Source organism: Canis lupus, chromosome 4 (assembly GCF_003254725.2).
Source record: "Canis lupus dingo isolate Sandy chromosome 4, ASM325472v2, whole genome shotgun sequence".
Lineage (NCBI taxonomy): Eukaryota > Metazoa > Chordata > Mammalia > Carnivora > Canidae > Canis > Canis lupus.
Window position 1 is genome coordinate 3759148 of NC_064246.1, and position 17880 is coordinate 3777027.

Genomic DNA, 17880 nt, shown 5'->3' on the forward strand with positions numbered 1-17880 from the left:
TTCAGGATCCAGCATTTCCTGGGAGCCAGGCATGGGGCTCTGCACTGGAGCTGAAAATGCTCAGTGCCCTCACTGCTCCTTTCTCTTCTCAGAGGGACGACCAGCTTGTCCACAGAGCAGTGAAACAGGCTCTTTAACAGAGGGAGACAAAAGGCTGGCAAGGGTTTGTTGGAGCTGGGAGGGAGCCACTTAGTTAGCAACAGATTTTTGGGGGAGGTGATGCATGAATGCAACCTGGAAGAATGAGCATGAATGTGTCAGGTTCCCAAGTGGCAGGAGGCAGCATAATGAATTTGGGAAACTATAGCAAGTTCAGGACAACCAATCTGGCAGCATCCGGTGGGAGGGAGATGGGTTGGAAGGGGAGGCTGGGGATGGAGGCTTAGCCCAGAGCTTGACAGTGGGGGTGAGATGGTTTGTATACCACCCTGAGGAGTTGAGGTACAACACTGGGGGGGGGGGCACAGGGAGCTACTGGGACATTTAAAGTAGCAGAATCACAACCATAATAGAATATTTAGCCGAATCTTAGCTTTTATCAATGGTAAGATGCACTATATTTTATGTTTTGCTAAAAGAAATGCTGACAATTAAACTATGACATGTTGTCAAGTGCAAGATGCATGCCATCTTAAGTGATATTAAAATTGGGGGGAAAAAAGACAAAGCTTAAAACCAGTAAATCATGGTAATAGAATAATTAAGAAAGGGTGAACATTTGGATCAACCAAAAAGTGATTATTGTTTACTATGTGCCCCAAACTATCTTAAGTTTAGAGAGAGCGAGAGGTCCCTGGTATCCTTCCTTCTCTTCCTAAGGCCCCCCAGCGGTTAGACCCAAGGCACAGACGGCAGCCAAAGAGCCTCAGGTAGCATGTGCCATGTGTAGACTCTAAGAGCAATGGTCTTTCAGAGAGGAAAGGGTTGAGAGTGACTTTTCTGAGGCAGAGAATTACTAATGGGAAAGAAGGAAAATTGACACAGAATTGGAGTTGATGTTTACGTACTCTACTACATGACAAGAGTCTGTGAAATTTCACCTCTTGGAGATCTTGGGGTTCCTCAGAAATGTAAATATTTTTCATTTTGGATAGAACATTCAGGATAGGTATGATCTATTCAAGTTGCTGGTTCTCTCGTCGGAAATGTTTCTTAGGCTTCATTGGCACACGTAAAAGGTTTTGGTAGTCTAGGGTAAGTCCTGAAGCAGGGCCCATGAGGGTCAGCAGCATTTATGACAACCCACCTATTAAGAAGAGAACAGATAAAAAGCCAGACTGGTGTGGCCCTGCAGGATGGATTAGGGTTGGTCTGGCAACAGGGGAAGATGGGTAGTGTCCATCTCCTGCTAGAAGAGCTGGAGAAGACTCCTTCTGGAGAGACCACTGGGAGATAAGAGGCCTGGGTGTGGAAAGGCACTCAGCCTTCGCTTGAGGGACCCTTGCCTGAGACAGGCACGAGGAAGTTGTAAGGAAGCTGAGCAACCTTTAACTCTTGAGAATTGGGTTGGAGGGAGAAGTTTGTGAAGGAGGAAGATCCAAAACTTGTGTAGGAGTTACGAGAGCCGCTGGGACAGTGGTGAGACCTGGCATCTTAGAGTAAATGAGTTCTTTCCCTGTTTGAAGCTTGACAGAGTAGTGAGGATGCATCACCAGACACTTCACTTCCAGAATGACCCTGCTGTTGTTCCCCTTCAAAGGCAGTGAATCCTCCCAGGGAATGAGGAGCCACCACAGATTTTTGGTATCATTTGGGCAGCTGGAAGAGGCATCAGCTCACACCCAGCAGGAGACAGCTTTCTGCCAAACACATTCCAGGCCTTCTCCGTTGTTCCCATGACTTCCAGCTCCTCTTTGGGAAGTGGCTATTTCAATGAGATCTCAGGCCCCTTCTTCTTTTTCTTCTCCTTCTCCTAAGATTTTATTTATTTATTTGATAAAGAGATAAAGTCAGAGAACACAAGCAGGAGGAATGGCAGAGGGAGAGAGAGAAGCAGGCTCCTCACTGAACAGGGAGCCCAATGCGGGGCTCGATCCCAGGACTCTGGGATCATGACCTGAGCCAAAGGCAGACACTTAACCACCTGAGCCACCCAGGTGCCCCACTTCAGGCTCCTTCTGGTTGCCCAGGGCATTCAGCTGTGGTTTCCCAAACGTAACTCAGCTTATTTCCCATAATCAAAATTTACCAGTGATGCTTCTTGTTATCAAAACCTTAACTAGGGATCCCTGGGTGGCGCAGCGGTTTGGCGCCTGCCTTTGGCCCAGGGCGCGATCCTGGAGACCCGGGATCAAATCCCACGTCGGGCTCCCGGTGCATGGAGCCTGCTTCTCCCTCTGCCTGCGTCTCTGCCTCTCTCTCTCTGTGTGTGTGACTATCATAAATAAATAAAAAATTAAAAAAAAAAACACCTTAACTAATGATGGAAGGCCATACGCTATAGTGTCAGTGGTGGTAATGTGTTGGCCTTCTCTAAGAGTACAACATTTTAAATTAGAACCCTTTATGCCAAGAGTAATTAATTAGCAAATCTTATCAATGATAATTTCATAATTTATCATTTCATTAAAAAGGTATATCTCTTACTTCAAAAAAACTCACATATTCTTGGTAAGACATATATAGTGAAATAAAAATGTCTCTACATGGATAATGGACCATTAAACAATTGATACAGAGAGTAAGTAAAGTTCAGTAGAGATAGAAATAGGAGAGAAAGAGGTCCTTTTGAGTTGTAAAGTTCACAAATATAATGAGCTAAACTGTCATTGGCTTTTGAAAGATTGGATGGGAACTTGGGTGAGAAGAGGTGGGAACAAAGATAATGCAGACAAGGAGACAGTATACATAGTCATTCAATGAGAAACAATGAGGGAACATTTTCTTAAAGTTTCTTATGGGAGATAAGGTTGGAAAGAAGTGGAAGGGCCCAACTGAAGAAGACACTAAATGCCAGCCAGCAACTTGTTTGTGCTGTTGAAAGTGATAAATATTATGGATTACATGATGACATTCTTATGATGAGATTTTAGAATTACAAATTAATTTTACTTGGACTATGAATGTTTTATAATAGGTACTGGGATTGGAAATTAAGGACGAGACATATGCATGTTTCATCTTGTTCCTTGTGAGGGCACATCTACTATTTAGCATTATTTCTTTAATTGTAATATAATCTGGTTTTACATGATAATTTTTTTTTAAGAATATGTGCTTCAGTAATACAAAAGTAACCTGAATCTGTAGTAAAAGACTATTGATGTGAAAGACAGGATTCTAAAAAGAAAACAACATCTTTTTTTTTAAATTTTTATTTATTTATGATAGTCACAGAGAGAGGGGGGGAGCAGAGACATAGGCAGAGGGAGAAGCAGGCTCCATGCACCGGGAGCCCGATGTGGGATTTGATCTCGGGTCTTCAGGATCGCGCCCTGGGCCAAAGGCAGGCGCCAAACCGCTGCACCACCCAGGGATCCTAAGAAAACAACATCTTAAAACCAAATGGGCCGCCAATTTTTATGGAAGGTGTCTTAACTCTTATTTTCTCCATTTTTCTATCCGGATCAGTTAGTAAATGTGTACCTACAGTCTAAGAAGGCCTCTTCCTACGAATTATTAATTATTAAGCCAAAAAACGCAATCCAAACGTCCCAGTGTGGAATTTGAAAAATATTGCTACCACCTCTGTGTAAAATTCTCTATGACGCACAAAGGTAAATATCAGCCCCAATTTCGAGAATATAGCGAATAGTTAAACGGATCATTTTGTCAGCAGACACTAGGGATGAATTCTGGCACACTCTGCTTTTCTGGAATCCTGACTTGTTGATTTCATAAAATAGTTAGGATAGTATCAAGAAAAAAGAAAGCCGCTCTTAGTTTCTGCTTCCAGCAAAGATACAGTAACATGGACTTGATTCATTGTCCAGTCTGAAGCAAGCCCCCAAATAGACAAGATTAGATGAAACAATCGTTTTCAAGTAACTCTCCTTCCAAGAACAATGATCTCCAAGGCAAAACCCAAAGCGGGGGAGCCCTAGCCTGCTCGCCGCACTCGCAGGAGAAAGTTCTCAGGCCAGGGAGGCTGCTAAGCGCCTGGAGGGAAGAGGCCTCAGAAGACTACCGAGAGGAGAACCCTCCTTCTGGGAGGTAGGGGCCGAACCCCCGGGGCTGTGCAGGTGCAGGGCAGGTGCAGGACTGAATTCCGAGCAGCTCGCGGAGGGCGGAGGGCGGAGGGCGGAGGGCGGGAGCGCAGACAGGGGTGGGGGTGGGGCGGCGGCGGCGGCGGCGGCGGCGGCGGCGGCCGAGCGGAGCGCGCCCGCCCGCACCCCCGCGGCTGTAGGTCCCGAGTTCTCCCGGCCGCCGCCCCCCTTCCCGCAGGAGGCGGGCTCGCGGCCGCGCGGGACCACAACTCCCACAGGGCTGCGCGCTCGGAGGGGGCGTGGCCGGCGACGGGGCGGGACCTGCAGGGGGCGGGGTCGTGCCGCAGGTGTCTCGGCGCTCAGCATCTCCGCCTCCGCACGCGGCTGGCCCGAGCTTGGGAGCTCTCGCGGCCGGAGTCTCTCAAGCGCCGGGTGTCGCCTCGGGCCGCCGCCGATGGGCAGCCTGTGCCGAAGGGTTGGCTGGGGAGGCGCAGTGAGGCGTCTGGGTTGCGTTGAAGCCACCGGTGGCCCTGGGATTCCTGGGAGCCCATCGGAAGAAGTTACAGGTGCTGGTAGGGGAATCCCGGGGGAAGCCGGGGCGCCCACCAGCACTGTGAGACTGCGAGCCTGAAGCCAGCAGCAATTCTGGGGAAGAGCCAACCGCTAAGGTGCTCTACGTTTGGCAGAGAAGATGAGCAGGAAAGGTGGCAGCCAAACCAATGGGACACCTGGAGACCTCTGCTGAAACTTTCAGATCTGTCTTCTATAATTTGCCTGTCGTTCATAGATTTTATCTTTTTATTCCTTATGTGGCCTTCTGGGAGAATTCCTTAGCTTAATATTCCAGCTCTCTGGTCTGGTTCTGAGCAATGCCCATTCTGCTATTCGGCCCATGTCTTGAAAGATTTCTTTTTATTGCGGTAGCTGTTTGTATTTCCAGGCTCTCCGCTAATTCTTTCATAACTACCTGCTCTCATTTCAAGATAGAATATTTTGTGGCTTATACCTAGGACTATTTTAATTATACTGATGTTAATGTCTTGATCACTTTCCTTTTTCTTCCTCAGGTGCAAATTCTCTCTTGAAAAAAAGGATAAAAGATTAAAGTTATTTTTTTCATGGTTTGGTTTTTCTGAAACATTTGTGATTGTTGGTTTATATCCCACTCATTTTTTTTGTACCTGAGAATCACTGTTTTTTACTTTCTTTGCAGTAGGGAGAGGGATGAAGAGGAGGGAACTGCAGGATTTTTTTTTTTTTTTTTTTTGTAACGAAAATGGGAAGAGTCAAGATTCACAACCTAGTGGTCACTGGATGCCCCCCCCCCCATTCCTCCTGAGCTGGATAATCATTGGGATTTTGCTTATTTCTTTTACCAAAGCTCCCATACTATCTGTTCCAAGCTGGAAGCAGGCATCTCATTTTCTATTTCATTTTTTTTTAAAGATTTTATTTATTTATTCATGAGAGACACAGAGAGAGAGGCAGAGACACAGGCAGAGGGAGAACCAGGCTCCCTGCAGGGAGCCCAATGTGGGACCACATCATGGGACTCTGGAACCATGCCCTGAGCCGAAGGCAGATACTCAACTAATGAGCCACCCAGGTGTCCCCATTTTCTGTTTCTTGAGAGGCTGTATTTTGGTGAACTTCCGTTCTAGGATCTCAGCTGGTTCCCCTTTCATCTTCTGCTGGCCTCCTCCCTCCAGATTTTCACCCCCCCTTTCCTCATGTACAAATGGGGATGGTAGGAAAGAGTAACTGAGGATCCTCCCAAATATTTTTTAGTATCTTTTTTTCAGTACTTGAAAGGGAACCAAACATCCTTACTAAGACTCTCAAAGATGAATGAAAAAAACAATAATAATTTGCTATAGAAATGACAAACATCTATTCTTTGTACTGCATATAAACAAGTAAATTTTTTAAATTAACATTATGTTAGGTCACCTGGTGGCTCAGCCAGTGAAGCATCTGCTTTCAGCTCAGGTCATGAGCCTGGAGTCCTGGGATCTAGCCCCACATTGGTCTCCCTGTTTAGTGGGGAGTCTGCTTCTGCCTCTACACCTCCCCTTTGCTCATGCTCTCTCTGGCTTGCTCTCTTTATTTCTCTCTCAAAGAAATAAAATCTTTAAGAAAAAGAAAAAATAAAATTAACATTATGTTAAACACAATAATTTGCCAGAAGTAATCATTTGAAAGTTGATGTTTGTATACTTTTATATCTTAGTCAAACAAGGCACCACAGGGTCATGCTGATCATCCATGGTCTATATTAAGGTTCTCAGTTCTGTTATGGACAGGAAAAAAATCTGCTGGAGAGAAGGGAGAGAATAAGTTCCAATTTAAATTGGTAAATCAAAAACTCTTTCTAACTGCCTCTCTTACAGATTATTCTACTAAAATAGCAAAGCCAGAAGAGTACAAGATTATTTGTTTCAAAATACATACCCCTAAATTTTTGGTACTTAGAAAATTGCCCAGTTGTCTCCACTGATTGGTAAGTATTTTGAGAGGATGCTTGTCTCCAGAAAGGAGGATTTTTAGCACTGAGAGAGGCCAAGGAACTAGAGGATGTTAACACTGCCTGCACAGTCTAAGCAGCAACTCTGAGCTCACATGCTGATTTTGGATGGTCTCCCTCAGGGAGAGCATGACTGTTCCAAATGAATGTGTATTTGAACAGAGAACTCCAAAACCTCTGGAAGTGTGTCATTCACTGCTCAAGGTACTTCCTGCTTCAGGCATTTGCACAATAAACTCTAGTTAAAGACTACCTTCAGCTACAAACTACTGGAGGTGATGGACCTTCAGAGGCCTTTGCAACAAGTCAAAGCCTTGGTTGCTAAAACCATAGAAGAAGGTACTATGTAGCATACGTGATGTGGCAAATAGGCATCAATAGACACTCAGAGGTTCTAGTACATTGTTGTCCACTAGACAGGGATGAAAAACATCTGGAAAGCTCCCATGAAGTGGTGGATTTGTTTGTTTGTTTTGAAAGAAGAGGAAGGTGGGGTTACTAGACTTTAAGAAGTAATGAATAAAGCATGAGAGGTAGGAACAGAATTTGTTGGCTTAGGAGGAGTTGAGGTAGAAGGTCCTGGGACTGCATGGAAGTGCCTGGATGTCACAGGGAGGTAGTGAAGTATGTACTCCAAAGGGGAGCTGGCATTTGGGTTTGGATATCAAGAAACCATCACTGTAATTACGTGGGATAATGACATTTGTATTGTGTGTGTGTGTGCGTGTGTACGACTGCACGCATGTGAGAGAGTTAATTCTTCATAGCTGGGGATACTGAGTTGGATGGTTACTGATATTCCATCTAAATTCAACATTCCTAGTGTCTATGACTTCTCTGGTTCAAGTATTAGCAATAGCTATAGAGAGAAGGGTTAGGCCTCAAAGCTTGGAGCACAGTGTATAGACAGTTTCTCCAAAGCTTGAAAGAAGACCTTATCAGTGTATTTTTGTCTGTTAAGGCTGCCATAACAACACACCACAGACTGAGTGGCTTAAAAAACAGACATTTATTTTCTCACAGTTCTGGAGGCCAGAAGTTCCAGATCAAGGTACCAACAAGGTTGGTTTCCAGTGAAACCAACATCTTCTCTTCTTGGCCTGTAGATAGCTATCGTTTCATCTGTGCCCGCCAATAACCTCTTCTCTGTGGGCACTCAGAGGGGAGGCAGGTAGAGAGCTTCCTTACGAGGACACCAGTCCTAGCAGATTAGGACCCCCATGATCTCATTTAGCCTTCATTACCTCCTTATAAGTTCCATCTCCAAAGGCAGTCACACTGGGGATTAGAAATTCTACACATGACTTCCAGGAAACACAATGCAGTCCATAACAATCAGTGTAGGGGGAAAACCACAGAGTGAAGTCTAGAGTAGTCACACTGTGATATGATAACTGGGTATAAAAAAACACCTCTGAAGTCCAATAGGATGTTAGTGCCAGAAACTAACAGGAAAGCCCCATACTTTCTACAGTTTTTAGTTTGACACAAGGATAACTCTGAATGTAAGATACTTGGGGGTCCTCTGCCAACCACTGTTTCCAGCCAGGGGTGATTCTGAAGTATCTCTCAGAGTCTAAAGTGCTACAAAGAATTAAGACTTTGGAGTTGGAAAAGCTCCAAAGCCTGAGAAGTATGGCACTATAAGTTAAAGACTTAAAGACCTGGTTCTGCTGCCAACCCGATGTGAAAACTCAGGTAATTTCTTAACCATCTAAATTCTTCCACCAAGTGCAGATGTCATGTGTCCCAAGCACCAGAGTTAGTTTTATCCAGAACCCGAGGCAGGTCCTTTGGTTCCCAATCTCTCTCTTTTTTTCTTTTTTTAAGGTCTTATTTATTCATGAGAGATAGAGAGAGAGAGGCAGAGACATAGGCAGAGGGAGAAGCAGGCTCCCTGAAGGGAGCCCAATGTAGGACTCAATCCCAGGACCTGGGATCACACCCTGAGCCAAAGACAGGCCCTCAATCACTGAGCCACCTAGGTGCCCCAGTTCCCAATCTCTTAATTGGGCTGACCATCATAATACGTAGGGCACGTGACAACCACTGGTGAGAAGTAAGGGTTCTCTTCCCCTTGGGGAGAGCAGGAAGGCTCTAAGAAAAGGCAGAAACAGCCAGTGCCTAGGAGTGGAGGCACAGGGAAGAGGAAGAGTGTGCTAATGGTGGTCTTGGGGAGGGAGGGGAGAAGGTGCCACCACCATGGCACTTCAGTCACAGCTTGTGCTTGGGGACAAAGTAGGGGACAGTGGGTGGTAGAGCAGCAGCCGGCAAAGTGACTTTGTTGAGCTTAAAAGCTCATAGTGCCTTTGTGAGTTAGAATGGGAAATACCTTGCTATTGTTTTTGACTTTGTGAATGTCCATGTCTGAGTGAAAGTATGAGGGACAGAGAGAGGGAGAGAGAATGCATTAAATTTTAAACAAGTGCAATAAGTAATGTTTACTGTTGTTTCTGATGAGGTTTCTTCTGCGAAATTGAGAAATTCAATGTGATTGCAAATGGGGTGCTGGTGTCAGACTCCAGACATAGGTTCAAAGGGTTGAAGAGTGAGATCCAGGGAGCTAGCCTCTTAAGAGATGTGAACACCTCGTCACTGGTAAGACCACAAGTCCTGCAATACAATATGGCTCCTGTGATCTGTGTCCTGTTAAATATCTCTCACCATCTTTAACCTAATAGTTTGATTTTTCATTGCATTAAGTCCAATGGGCCTGGCTGCATCCCAGTGTGGGGAACTGGGGGAAGCTGGCCCTTTGTGGAAGGAATTTAGTAGTATAAATAGCAATAGTTATCAGTTCTGGAGAGCTTCCGCTACTCTATTTCAGGCACTGTGCTATGACCTAGGTTTATAGCGGTGAAATAAACATAGAAATAGATGTGGGCTCTGTTTCCAAGAAGCTAAAACCCACTGTTCTCTTTGCCCCATTCCCATTCCACTTTCTTCAGTCACTGTGCAACCCCACCAAGTGTCAACAGGGTTGGGGGTGTCTCTTTCATAAAAGGACATCATTGTTTTATCATCAAGTTGGCTCTGCCTTGAATGGTGGAAAGAGAGGCAGGGCATTTCTTCTTTCCATTTGCTGGTAATTTTATAATCCAGGGATGGTTTCTGGTTGCTGGAAGCTGGTGATATTATCTGGCAGATCAAGTTGTTAAGCATGAGATAAGAGTGGAGAAAGGAAGCCTGAGATCATGGAGGAAGAGCAGGTCCTGAGCGGTCATTCCCTCTTTTGGGTGACAAACACATTCCAAGAATGTGGTTAGTTACCAGAGGATGACAGGCATGGAGTATGGAGGAGCTTTTGTTTTTAAGATTTTATTTATTTATTTATGAGAGACACAGAGAGAGAGGCAGAGACAGAAGTAGAGAGAGAAGCAGGCTCCATGCAGGAAGCTCAATGCAGGACTCGATCCCTGGACCCCGGGATCATGACCCAAGCCGAAGGCAGATGCTCAACCACTGAGACACCCAGGCCTCCCGGAGCTTGGTGTTTAAAAACAAAACTAATAGCCCAGTTCTGTTAATTGGCTTTCTGAATACAATTATGGCAAGTGCCGTATGCTGAGGAAAATGGGGGAGTGGGGGAAATTATAGAACAAATTTGACCAGTCTTTGAATTTATCACTTTTTTCAGCTCTGAGCACAGCACCCATTAATCACTAGCCCAGTCAATCTGCTGGTTATAAAAATGAGCTTTCTTCAAACTGTCAGTTTAGTAATATAAATCATTCCAAACTTTAGCCCAAATATATCAAATCCTGTCTAGTAAAGAAAACTTGAGACTTCTATAGCTCTGTAAACATTTAAGATAAACAATGGACTCACTCTAGTTGCTTTTTAATCTGTTGACTTGCCAAGGGAAGGAGAAAGTAAACATCAAAAATCTTATCACCAGGCACAAATTACAATTTATACCTGTCAAGATGTTATCCAATATATAAATCATCAGACTCTTCAGAAGCCTTTTACCTTCTAATATCTCTATTATACTGGGTAAATGAGTTGTTAGAAGAGTCCAGCTGGCTCATTGATTACAATTCAGCTTACTATCAGAAGTACAAATACACTGTTACATGTTTTTCCTGGTACCTGGACGCTGATATAGAATTACTCACTGGCTGATTCCTAGATCAGCCGACACACAAAGTTACCTTAGTTTCACCTGTGCCCCATTTAACAGCTCTGTACATTTACAGCTCTATTTGCAAAATTTTAATAGAAGAACATCCTGGATGGTATCATGGAAATGTAAGTGCCCAGTACATTTTTCTTTATTTGTATAAAATAAACATCATAGTAAATGAATCAAGGCCAATGTCAAGTGTCTGTCAAGGAGAGTGATCACTAGAGGGATTTCCCATTGCTCTTCAGGATGATAATCTCTGAGCAGACAGGTTCTATTAGTTGTGGACTTTTTGAGAGCTGAGCAGTGTATCTGTGTTTAAAGCACTGTGATCTTTTTTCTTAATGCAACAGTGCCATTGCCACCTTTCTTGTTACCATTTTCTTTAGGAAAATTCCTGACTCAGAAGATTGAATCAGTCCTCCAAGGGGACTTTCAGAAGAATCACCTCCAAGATGATCACCTGAGATATCTCCAAGAAAAAAAACTGAAATTCTAAACAACATCCATAATAAGTCTATTCGCGTTGATAAGAAAAAGATTTTCCCCTTAATACCAGATAAGCTCCATAGGAGCAAGATATTTGCCTGTTTTGTTCACTCCTGTGTCACCAGTTCTTAGAACAGCACCTGACACATCCCTCCAGATTAAGTTGTTTTGAATGAATCACTATGGCATTTGATAGTGGGGTAGTTCATGGTCCTCGGGCAAGGGGTAGGATTTGTGTTGGGATTTCAAGAATGGGAGGAGCAGAAGAGTAAAATCGAGAGGCTAAATCATGAAAGGATACACTTTACTGGACTGGGGTAGGTCTGAATACATTTCAAACATGATTAACTGATGGCTGTGGATCTTTACGAGTTTTGATAATCTTCCTTTGAAAAATGTGAGGCATACAGATGTCATCTCCAGTGAATTCTCTTTGCCCATATACAGAATTACAAAAAAAAAAAAAAAAAAAAAAAAAGCATCTTGACAGCCTCAGCCCATTCACTCCAAGATTATAAGTATTTCTCCTCCATGTTCTTTCTGACATCATGGACTTTCAGGTTGACCTCTCCCATCTTGGATCCCACTCCCATTAGTTATAGATGTCATGCAATGTTTGCAATCTTAGGGTTGCAGTGCTAGCTGACTTTTGGTCATAATATGTCTTTGAAAGTAAGTGTGTATTTTACACTTACAGCATTTCTCAGTTTGAACTGGTCACCTTTCAAGTGGTTAATAGCCACATGTGGCTGCTGGCCATGGTATTTGGACAGCGCAGGTCTAGAAAGTCCACACATTGTTCCACTCAAAGAATAGTGTAAGTTATATCACATCTTTCTTTTAAGTGTATTTTTTTATATTTAAATTCAACTAGCCAACATTAGGACATGGTTAGTTTCAGATGTAGAGTTCAATAATTCATCAGTTGTGTATAACACCCAGTGCTCATCATATCACATGCCTCCTAATGTCCATCACCCAGTTACCCTATCCTCCCATCCACCTCCCCCTCAGCATCTCTCAGTTTGTTTCCTATAGTTAAGAGTCTCTCATGGTTTGTCTCCCTCTCTGATGACTTCCCATTCAGTTTTCCCTCCCTTTCCCTATGATCCTCAGTGCTATATCTTAATCTCAACAATTAAGTCAAGTGGTGGTAATAACTCAAGCATGGAATCATGTATTCTAAACCTGTACTGCCCTTGTCTCTACTACAGTGCTTACATTTGTTATTATTATTGGTATTGTTTTAATGTTTCCTGTTCATAGCATATTTCATAAATGAATTAGTGAAATGTGTGACTGCAGAAAATATGATGAATCATGCATGACAAAGACTTTCTCCTTGAGCAAATTTGAGTCAGATTCCTCTGAGTCCCCTTTCTGACCAGGCCCTGACTTCAGACTCTGCCCATTTCAATCAGTTTTAGCAAGTATCTTGCTGAGTCAATTTTTCAGAAATTTCCTACCCTATCCTTGATATCTGATCAAATTCCTTATCTCTCACCCTTGGTATCTTATCCCTCTTAATATCTGATCAAATTCCTCATCCCCCACTCTCAATATTTTATGATATTAGCCTTCGTTCAGCAATAATCCTGTCCATTTGGTTCAGCCGGAATCCTCCCTCCCTTATTCCTGTTGTTCCCTGTTAATTTTCTTTTTTTTTTAATTAATTTATTTATGATAGTCACAGAGAGAGAGAGAGAGAGAGGCAGAGACACAGTCAGAGGGAGAAGCAGGCTCCATGCACCGGGAGCCCGATGTGGGATTCGATCCCGGGTCTCCAGGATCGCGCCCTGGGCCAAAGGCAGGCGCCAAACTGCTGCGCCACCCAGTGATCCCCCCTGTTAATTTTCCATCCAAAGTCTCCCTCATGCTCATTGCCTATAAATCTCCATTTGTCCTTGCTGTATTCAGAGTTGAGCCAGATCTCTCTCCTATACTACAAAATCCCATTGTAGTAGCATCCCTTGAATAAAATCTTCTCTACTGTCTTTGACATGTGTCATGAATAATTTTTTCCTTAACAATCAAGAGGGTGCGAATAGAGAACCATGACAAAAATCATAACTTCCTATAATGGACATTTGCTAGGTTTACCTGATAAATATTCTTTTCCTCTTCCTCTTCCTCTAAGGTACTACCCTCAGTTCCAGTTCTTAGTAGAACTGCCAACTGGCCCAGGGGTGGGCAAGTGAGTCAAATGAGGCCAAAATTAAAATTCTGTTGAGAAATTGGACCTTGAGGATTGAACCATGGGTGATAAAGGGTCAGTGCTCCCTTATTCTAATGGCCCATTAATTCTTGCTTTTTTGGTTTCTATATCTATCAAAGTCTCTGCCTTTCTGAAGGTAATGACCATTCATCTGAGTATACAGTTCACAGAGTCTCTTTTCAGTGGCCCATGTGGGCCAAGGTAGTAGAACATAATAGGTCTCTGTGAGGTGTTTTTTTTTTTTTTTAAGATTTCATTTATTTATTCATGAGAGACACACAGAGAGAGGCAGAGACACAGGCAGAGGGAGAAGCAGACTCCCTGCGGGGAGCCTGATGTGGGACTCAATCAATCCCAGGACCCCAGGATCATGCCCTGAGCTGAAGGCAAGCGCTCAACCACTGAGCCACCCAGGTGCCCCTCTCTGTAAGTTTTTAAAAGATGTGTTTGTCCCTGTTGCACATGGCCATTAAAGACAAATGTCTGGATGGGAGAGGGATATTGGAAAAGATGAAGTTATATCTACTCAGCGATTTTGTGGTTGGTGGAGAGAAAGCAACACCCCCATACAGGACCAGTGGAGTGGGTGGGTGGGTGGGTGGAGGGAACATCCTTGGCTAGGATGTACGGAGGAAAGAGAGATGTATGGGGAGAAGAGAGATGTTAATAATTTTTGTCTTCAGTAGAGGGAAGAAGAAAGAATATGGCAGCAATACTGAAATATTTGGGTGCATTATGGAGGCAGAATCTGAGGGGGAAGCTGGCCTTAGGGCTTATTTCATCTCACGATGTTTTACCCCAGTCACATATCCACATGAGTGGGTCTCTGGACATTTCTCAAAAATAGGAGAAGAAGTATAAAATTGTTTATCCTCCACAATTGCCTGGAGAACCTTGGAGACAAGCAGAAATCTACCATTATTGAAGGCAAATAAAATACAGCAAAGACAAGACGTGGTATTTGGCAAAATTGATATGAGGAATGTCCTTTGACCAGGCTTTGGCTCAATTGGAATTCAGTGACAAAAAGGGGACCCAAATAAAGAGATTCTCTTAGAAGCACAAGATATGGCTTGTGAAATTGTGAGATTGTGACAGACCACAACGTGGAATTCAGATCCAATTTATATATAGCTGAGTTGACCTCAGGGCGAGGCCAGTACCTGAAATTCATCCGATACCATGGCAGAGGATGCTTTGAGATCATGGAGAAGGTTTATGGCCATTATTTTGTGAAGTTGGTGGAAGGCCCCCCACCTCCACGTGTGGCTCCAAGGACGGCAGTCACCCATGCCAAAGAGTATATTCAGGAGCTCCTCACCAGAACCATTATTCACATTCTGATGGGGGATTCAGACTCCACAGTGTATATATTTTGCCATTTAATTCTTAAAAACAAACAAATTATAGACAAATACTTTTTTATGAAAAAAAAATCTGTCTTCAGAACTGCCCCTAAAGCCTTCCTCACAAAGGGAAATGCCCTAGTGTGAGTCTCCCAAACTTTGGCAAGCTTCTTCAGTTTAACTGACCACTAGGTCTGCTTCTCCCTGCTAGATAGCTCTGATCATGATTTGAGTGCCATTTATTTTAACTTGACAGGGAAGGCTACTGGGAAGAGCAGGTGATGGCCCCAGCTCTGGCACTTCCCATGCAGAACATCTGTCAACACCTATGGACATCTTTTCCACCCCCATTCTTATGAATGTTGCTCAGTCATTACATGGGGTGGGCAAACGCTGCTGTTTGGTGATGTGGACACATTGCCCAAGCCGGGCCTCCAATAAAACAAGGACTAGATTCAATTACTCAAACAGAAGCTGGGAACTCTAGGGCTTACCAGCCTGCCAGGAAGTCACATTGGGGGTACTCAACCTGTGCGCTTCCACAGATGTGGATCTCCTGTGGGAGTTTCTGACAATTGTCAACAGCATTTTCTTTCTGGAGGCCCATGTGGACCTCTGGCACTGCACTTCTTGTGTAGAATTCAGGCATTAATTTGCCTCCTTCTCAAAAAGACATGGGCTTATTCTTTTAAGGGTGGTCCTAAGAAAACACCACCAGGAGGTCAGACAGCCCTAAAGTGATTGCAGAGATCTACCTAAATGAGGTTACTCTTGGTTACTCAGGGGAATCTTTCAGAGCAATAACTGACTTATCACTTAAACACATATTGCAGACAGTTTTCCCTACCATGGGAGTCATCTGGTTAGAAAAGGTGATACAAAATTTGTTTTCTGATTTTAATGACATGATCAGTCTGGCCATGGGAAGCACTCAGGCCAGCCTCATCCCACTGCCTGAGGTTATTATGGATATCAGGATTGCCCTAGACTTCTTCCTGAAGGGACAAGGCAGACACTGCGCACTCCCTAATACATCCTGCTACACCTGCATTAATGCCTTACACCGCATAGAAAGGTCAGTACAGAATCTTAATGACAATGATGGTTTATTAGATTTGTTCAACCTGGCTGCATTCAGGACCCTGGAGGGCATAGCTGAAGGTCAACACCCCAAGTTGGCTTCATCCTGCTGCTTAGGTCCTATTGATAGTAACTTTAAATGCTGTATGAAACCAAATGAATGGATTTGGCCCCAGCCTCTATTGGTCAGAGTCATCAGAATGTCTCACTTGTCAAGAAATTCACAAGAAGCCAAGAGAGTATAGAAATAACGAATGGATATTGGGGGAGCCAGTTCTCCATGGATTTATGCCTGCACATCTTGTGGGCAAAGGCACTGAAAGACTTGGTCCAGCCTATCTTTTCAAGGATGTTTATATAGTGAATATATTTGAAATACGGAAAGAGTATCTCTTTCCAGAGCAGATGGCAGGTTTGCTTCCTGTCCTGTCCCTTTAAGGAAAACTCAGCCAGGATTACTGTCCATTATAAAAGATTTGGGGTCCCTATGTTCAGGATTCCTCAGGGTGCCCCATGTTTCCTCCATGGTACTTGAGGAATGAGGGAACCAATTTGAACATGAAGTTCATGCTACTTACTGTGCCATTAGTAATGAAGTCCTTTGTTTCTGACTTAAATACCTTGCATTTTCTGCCAGCATCCATGACATTACAGCCGGCTAGCCACAGCAAAAATTTCACACCCTACACAGTTCCTGATAAAAAATTAGGTAGGCAGGTGAGTTTATAAGTATGGAGTTCGTAGGAATGGTCTGGGAGTTATAAGTCCTGAAACATCCCTAATTTGCAAATGAATGAGCCTGAACCTTAGAGATGAACAGCTTATCCAAGGTTATGTAGGGCAAGGTTACACAGAGATGAAACTAGACCCAGGTATATGTGCTCATTGGTCAGGCCTGGCTGTGAAGTTGAGCTGCCTCAAAGCTTGGTTCTTTTTGCCACTTCTTGTTCTCTGACCCTATTTCATAATTTAGGGGATAGGGATAATAACAATAACAGTTAACAATACCAGCTAATGAGTTATTCTGACTTTTAGTTTTAGTCTTTGTCAGACATTTATCACAATGCGCGCACACACACACACACACACACACACACACACACACATACGCTTGGCACTCAAAAAATTGTTCCGTAATATTAACATTACTTATCAGTGCACTTTGTACCCACCACCAATTGGCCGTTTTATCAAAAACTGATTAAAGTGGAACGGTCATATGAGGAACTTCTAAGCCAAAGTGTTAAGTGCTATGAGAAACCAGCACCTGGGTGGTTTTGTTTAGCTGTGCATCTGTGATTAGAAGGTGCAAAACTGGCTTTGGGGACAGTTTGCTTCTTCATAAAGCAGCCATTCAGGAACTTTCTCTCAGAAGTGTTAACACCTAATCTTCCAAAGACCACCAATGACAAGCCCAGGATCTGTTAAAATCAGATTTATTCACTTAATATAGTGAGGGAAGACATTCCTCAGGAACCATAGAGTGCTGCTTGCCACGAGGGAGGAGGAAAGCATCTTTTGCAAAGTTTGGACCACCCCCAAGGGAGCTGAGGCAGGTGTATGGGAAGCAGAGGTCAGTTCTGGATTGGATGCTCTTTCTGAGGGGAAAGTAGTAGCAGGAGGGATTAATCAGGTCTTGGGCACTGCCTTAGTCAGTTCAGGCTGCTACAACAAATGACCCTAGGCTGGGTGGCTTAAACAACAAACGTTTACTATTACTTGCAGTTCCAGAGGCTGGGAAGTTCAAGATCGAGGTCCTGGCATATCTGATGTCTGGCAAGAGCCTGCTTCATTGTTCGCAGGCAGCCATCTTTCTGTTGTATCCTTTCATGGCAGACAGCAGGGAGAACACACTCTTGAGTCTTTAATTAGAAGGGCATTAATCTCATTCTAGAAGGATCCAATCCCCTGACCTAATAACCTCCCGAAGGCCACACCTCCCAGTGACATCACAC

General features: G+C 43.8%; 1 protein-coding gene and 1 pseudogene across 1 annotated transcript in view; one reads left to right on the forward strand and one right to left on the reverse strand.

The window, feature by feature from the left end:
* Window positions 1–17880, reverse strand: part of EDARADD (EDAR associated death domain) — a 149841-nt gene that overhangs the window by 83679 nt on the left and 48282 nt on the right. The window lies entirely within an intron of this gene.
* On the forward strand, window positions 14203–16587 carry LOC112660814 (39S ribosomal protein L22, mitochondrial-like; annotated as a pseudogene).